This window comes from Phyllostomus hastatus, unplaced genomic scaffold (genome assembly GCF_019186645.2).
Source record: "Phyllostomus hastatus isolate PE091 unplaced genomic scaffold, TTU_PhHast_1.1 phas_scaffold_46, whole genome shotgun sequence".
NCBI classification, from domain to species: Eukaryota; Metazoa; Chordata; class Mammalia; order Chiroptera; family Phyllostomidae; genus Phyllostomus; species Phyllostomus hastatus.
In genome coordinates this window covers 29063960-29070491 of record NW_025334032.1, presented here as the reverse complement: position 1 = coordinate 29070491, position 6532 = coordinate 29063960, and the positions used below count along the sequence as shown (strand labels likewise).

Sequence of the window (6532 nt, the reverse complement as noted above, 5' to 3'; positions counted from 1 at the left end):
TAATTTTTACAGATTTAATTTTTATTATTTCTGCATCTTCAGACTAGAAATTCCCTGGTGGTTTCTATCTGAAGGAGATCCCCAGTAAATGGTGACACCTTTTCTTTTATTACTTCCTGTTTCTTTATGTCTGCTGCCCCTTTTTCCCTAATTCATCCTGTTTAGTAACATTTACTGAGGGTCCTGCGTGCCAGCACTGTGCTAGGGCTGCAGTATGAGGAGCCCTGTTAAGGAGCTCCAGGCTGTGAATGAGAAGAACCTGGAAAGGGATCACTTCGATGCATATTGGAAAGTGATAGTATCGTTCACTTTGTCAGGGGACTCGGGGAGCACAGACAAGATCAGCTGGCCGCAGCTGGGGTGATACTGTACCATATTTGCATGCTTATGCAAAAGACCTGGGAGGTAGTATAAATGCGACTGCAGGAAAGAGAACGGCTGACTGCAGGAGCAAGGTGTTCAGGAATGCTTACTGGAAGTAATGACACTGGAACTGAAACTTGAAGTATGAGTGTAGGTTAGCTAGACAATAGACAAGTGATTGGAGAATGGCATTTTATCTGTATCTACTGGAGGGGGAAAAAACTTTCTCTACCATCATGTTCAGTTGTTGGGCCTGAGAAATAAACAGACAAAAGGCAGATTAACAGGAGAAAAGCAGAGTTCTTAACATGCGCATGGTGCATACATGTGGGAGAACCCGATGATGAGTAACAAGGGAGGGGTTAGAACTGGGGCTTATATGGAATCTTATCAAAGAACAATCAATTTGTAGGGAAGTGAAAAGACAATGGAAAAGGGTCTTAGGTTTCCCAGGGCAGCAAACTGTGGGGAGTTTACTACTGGGAGAAACTAATGGGGTAAATGTGTGTGTCTTGCCACTGACTTCCTGTCTTCCTCACGAAGGTCCCGGGGAGAGGCAGTTACAGCAGTCCTCATTTCTCAGAAGCTTCTGCTTTTAGTCAGTTAGGGGAAGCTCTGGGAAGACTTCTTTCTGCATCTGTTGATTCTGAATTGTCTTTAGTTCAAAATGAGTCTTACTGTGGCTGGATATTCTGATTCCCTATACTGTACATATTCCACTGTACATATTCCACCTCGCAATGGATGCTGGGTTAGATGGTCTGCTTCTGCTCCTCTGTACGTCAAATCCTCCTCTCCTCGCACTCCATCCCACCCTCTACTTCTTCAGGGACCTTGCTCCTGCAGTCAGCCGTTCTCTTTCCTGCAGTCGCATTTATACTACCTCCCGGGTCTTTTGCATAAGCATGCAAATATGGTACAGTATCACCTTTCTTTGAACAAAATTCCCCTGACCCACATCTGCTGCAGCTACTGTCTCATTTTTCTTTTTGCAGCCAGACTTCTTATACTTTCTCCACTTTTTTTTTTTTTTTGCATTGCATACTTCCTGAAGCCCACTGCAATGGGACGTTCATCTTCACTATTTCACTGAAATTACTTTGGTCAAGGTCACCAACAACCTTCCCAAAAGCCAAAGTGAGTGCTCAGGCTTCAGTATCACTTTACTTGATTATCAGCAGCATTTGATATAGTTGATCATATACATCCTCCTTCTTTATATATGTCCTTCACTCATTTTCCCAGATAGCACATACTCCTGATTTTTTTTTGTATCCCATTGTCCACTCATTCAATCTCTCTCTCTCTCTTTTAGATTCTTCCTTTTCTTCTGACATCAAAATGTTTCAGTCCTGGTCTTGTCTTCTCTTTTATACTCCCCCAGTAATCTGATCTAAATACCATCTCTGATGACTCCCAAATGTGTATCTCCAGCCAGTGTTTGCCAGTAAATGTTTAACAGCCTGCTCTCCGAGGAAAGTAAAGCCCTAATTTAAAACGTTTACCAAATACCATGGTGTAAATACTCCTACCTTGACAGATTTCAAGCTACGAATGTAATACACAGTAAGAGAATTCATGAGCTCTGAGTATTTATTACCTTGGTTTTTAATATAATTTATTTGATTATAAGTTTATCTAATTTAATGTTCGATACTGGTTGTGTTTAACATCTGGCTTGCGATTTTCTTGGCGAGTCAGTACGAGTCAGCTTCCATACACCCCTGTCTCCAGCCGGACCTCTCTCCCTAGTGTTCCTCCGCGAAGCACTGTCCCGCTGTCTGCTCGATATCAGCCCCCTTGGGAGCACCACGGGCTTCTCAAATTTAAGTTATTACAAACAGACCCCTCTTTTATTTTGCTAAATCATCATTTTTTACTTTTAATTTTACATTAAACTTTTTCAATTACAGTTTACATTCAGTGTTATTTTGTATTATTTTCAGGCATATGGCATAATGATTAGACAATCATATGCATTACAAAGTGTTCCCCCCACCCAATATTTCTAGCACCAACCTGGCATCATACATACTTATTACACTATCATGGACTATATTCCCTATGCTGTACCTTATATCCCTGGGGCTGTTTTGTAACTATCAGTATATACTTCTCAATTCCTTCACCTTTTTAACCCAGTCCCCCAATCTTCCCATGTAGCAACCATCAATCTGTTCTGTATATCCATGAGTCTATTTCTATTTCGTTTGTGCAACAAACCTCTTTGTTTTTTTAATTCCAAGCCTTTTCCTTTCCTGCTTTCCCCTCTTAGTAAATGGAACCTACATTCTTCCACTTGCACAAACCGAAAACTTATAAATCTTCGTTGATTTCACACCTATACCTCTTACGCAATCTGAGATAATTCTCATCAGTACTGCTTTTAAAGTGTATCCCAAATGACTCTTCATACCTCCAAGGCCCCCATTCAAGTTCAAGTCACCCTGATCTCCTTTCCAGAATACTAGGGTATAGTCTTCTAGCTGGGTGCCATGCTTCAACTCTTCCCCTGCAGTCTAATCGCTGTACAGGGGGCAGAATATAAATTTGATCATGTCCTTCCACCGCTGAAAACTATGGAATGGCTCCCACCTACAAACACCTGCATTATACGGTAGGCGGATGGCGCAGGAGAGATAAGGTAGGACAGGAGATCATAAGGCAGGGCAGGAAGTCAACTGTTAGGGGAAAAGTGATGAGGGTTCTTTTAACTGTTCTCTTTAAAATGCTAATTTGGTTTTCTGCTTCACATACTTACATGCTACTCTTTATTCTACAGTTTATATTTCTTTGTACATCTATATGCATGGAAATGACTTAGGATTCATTTGCCATATAGTTTTACTCAGAATTTGAAAATTAGGTTCTGAGGTCCCATTCATTTCAGTTAATATAGTTCACACTTTTGAAGTCTATGCCTTTCAGATTTTATAATATAATTTTTATTAAAGACTTTCATTGGTCATATTTATTTTTTAGCTTTGAGTTTAATTTCTACAGGTATATATTATTGTGCAATATTTTCAAATGCTAATTTTATTATGTATCTGTTTGGTAGATGATTCAAAACATTACTCTTGAAAAACAAACCATTACTCTTGCAAAACCTGGCAGCAAATTCCTCATTTATTGGCAAACTGAAATGTAAATTTATTGGGCAAAAATAATAATTCTTTATCTGATGTTAAGTCTTGGCCCTGATTACAAGGTACTTGTAGTCCAGCTAGCTAGGATCTGATAAAGTATAGGAAAGAGGCCAATTTACTAATGGGGATTGTAATAATAAATAAGAAAGAAAAGAGTAGGCTGCAAAACAGGACACCCTAAGAGAACAGTGTGTGATATATTCGTGATGGTGGAGGGGGTTAGGAATGGTAGCTTTTGGACATATCACAGAATGTTCATTGCATGCAAAACAATATCTTGTTTGGTGAAGGGAAGTGTGAATGCTGTAAATAGCATGTTACTAGCTTTACTAATGTCATGGAGGGAAACATTTAACTACAAATTGATATGTATCAAGTGCAATTTGTGTGTAAGACATCATGCTACTTATACATTTCACGTAATCATCAAAATGTAATATATGACCAAAGACTGAAAATAGTAGTTGAAGAAAAGACTAGAATAGTTGAAGAAATAGTTTAATGAACAGACTAGGATTGAGTCAGATGGGGTATTCAGAGAAGAAACTCATCCTGGAGAATTTTAAGTAGTAATTTAATGGAGGGAGATAACATAGTTTTCTAAAGAGAAAATGTCAGGAAATACAGAATAAAGTAATTGGAAATTTGAGAAGCAGAGAGTTTGCTTTAGTAGGAGGGGGTAAGTGGTTGTGTGTTTGGGGATTGCAGCTGCTGGAGCGCAGGCTGTGAGCAGCACAGCGGCTCCAATGTCCTACCGGAGGGAAGTTCAGGTGCTTTCCAAGGGCCTTCACTGGGTGCCGATACACAAGTTCTCTGTGAACTTTTCTGGCCTAAACAATACTTCTTTATATTAATTTTCATAAAATAACCAAAGCTTCTCATGATTTCCTTTTAAGTAAATTATTAAGGGTTGTTCAAAGTTGCTATTTATTAAAAAATTAGCCCATTCCTGTAGCTTATTGAGGCCTTTGACTCAGTTTTCTACTAGGTTTCATGAGACTGCCACTCAATGCCGAAACACTACCAGTGCCCATTGGGCACATGTTTATTGTTTAGATTCCCATAAAAATGTAAAACCACGAGAAAACTGCAAGGTTGATTTAACATTATATTAATATAGCACTTAAAAAGTTAAAGAAGAAAAGTAATAAAATTATAAGATAGAGAAAAACTTCTCCATCTATTACTGATAAAAATTCTTAGAAAGCTCAGAGCAGAAAGAAACTTAACCTGGTAGAGTTGTTTTTTTTTTTTTTGCTGAAAACCTACAGCAAATATTACACTTAAAAGATGAAACAGTAAAAACACTTCTTTGAAAGTCAAATCAAGATACAGATACCCACCACTTGTGTTTTTTCTTTTTTTTTCTTTCTTGCTCTCTTAGTCTCCTTCTCTCTCTTTTCAATAGGATATTAGTGGTCTGAGACTTCTGAGGAAGATAAGAAAAGAAGAAAAGTATTGGAATATGAAAAGAAAAATATATTTGTAATTATTTATTATTTATAGTTTGTATAATTAACTACACAGAAAATTCCCATCAATATACAAATTGATTAGAATTAAGAAGAAGATTTAGCAACAATACTGCAATATTGGATATAAGAACTATGCATAAACCAATTGCACATCTATATAAAAGGAAAGTAGTTAGAAAATATATGGAAAAAGATACCATTTATAACAGCAATAAAAATGATTAAGAGACTAATGATAGATTAAATAAAGATATACAAAACCTCAGTGAGGAAAATCTAGAAAAACTAATTAGAAGGTGTTAAAATAGACCTAACTAAATAAAGAAATAGATCATGTTTATGGATAGGAAGACCCAATAACCTAAAGGTTTCAATTCTTCTCAAATATATATATACACAATTCGATGCAATTTCGTAACAATGACAAACACTAACCATTCAATAAGTTAAGCTGATTCTAAAATTTATATGGAACAACAAAGGCCTAGAATAGTCAACATATACCTAAGGAAACAAAACAAAAGGGTTTATTATAACTCTCTAGTAATTAAAAATGGATGGATATATAGGCCCACGGAACAGTACAGCAAGTTCAGAAGCTGACCCATTCCTTGAGGGAAATACCACATTTGGAGAGGCGGCACTGCAGATGAATGAGAGCAAACCTATTTTATTTAAGTCACCTGAGACAATTTATTCTTTATACAATTCATTCTGTATATAACTGGATCTCCACCTCATACCATATATGAATTTCAATTTCAGGCATAGTTAGGACTTAAATATGAAAAACAAAACTTAAACATTTTTAGAGAATAAATATCTAAGAATATTTTATAGGGTAGGGGAACTTAAGTCATCATGTGTAATAATCTCAAAATGAAAAGACTGGTGACTCACTTTCATTTTTTGCCATCGTGAAGCCCGTGGAGCCTGCCAGGAACCAGACTTCTACAGTGACTTCTACAACGGCCTGGAAGGCTGTGGTCCCAGGCCATTTTTGCCTCTTGAGCATAAACAGGGTCTCTGGAACCAGAGGGAGCACACAGCTCTTCTTAAAATTGAAGGTGTTTATGCTCCAGATGAAACTGAATTCTGTTTAGGCAAGAGATGTGCCTATGTGTACAAAGCAAAGAACAACACAGTGACTCCTGGTGGTAAGCCAAACAGAACCAGAGTCACCTGGGGAAAGGTAACTCATATTCACGGAAACAGTGGTATGGGTCATGCTAAATTCCAAAGCAACCTTCCTGCTGAGGCCATTGGCCACAGAATCCATGTAATGCTGTAACCCTCAAGGATTTAACTTATTGAAAAGTAAATAACAGCCCTGACTGGTGTGGCTTACTTGGTTGGGGATCCTCTGGCCAAGTGAAGGATTCTGGGTTGGAGCACATAGTTGGGCTGTGGGTTCAGTCCCTGGTCAAGACTCAAAGGGGAGCCAGCTGATGGATGTTTCTCTCACACATCGATTGTTCTGATCCTCTTTGTCTCTCTCCCGTCCCTCTCTCTAAAATAAGTACATGAAATCTATTTTAAAGAGAG

The 6532-nt window shown here is 38.0% G+C and overlaps 1 pseudogene; it reads left to right on the top strand.

Annotated features, from left to right (window-relative positions):
- Positions 1-214: 214 nt before the first annotated feature.
- LOC123807767 lies at positions 215-6293 on the top strand (annotated as a pseudogene).
- Positions 6294-6532: the final 239 nt, after the last annotated feature.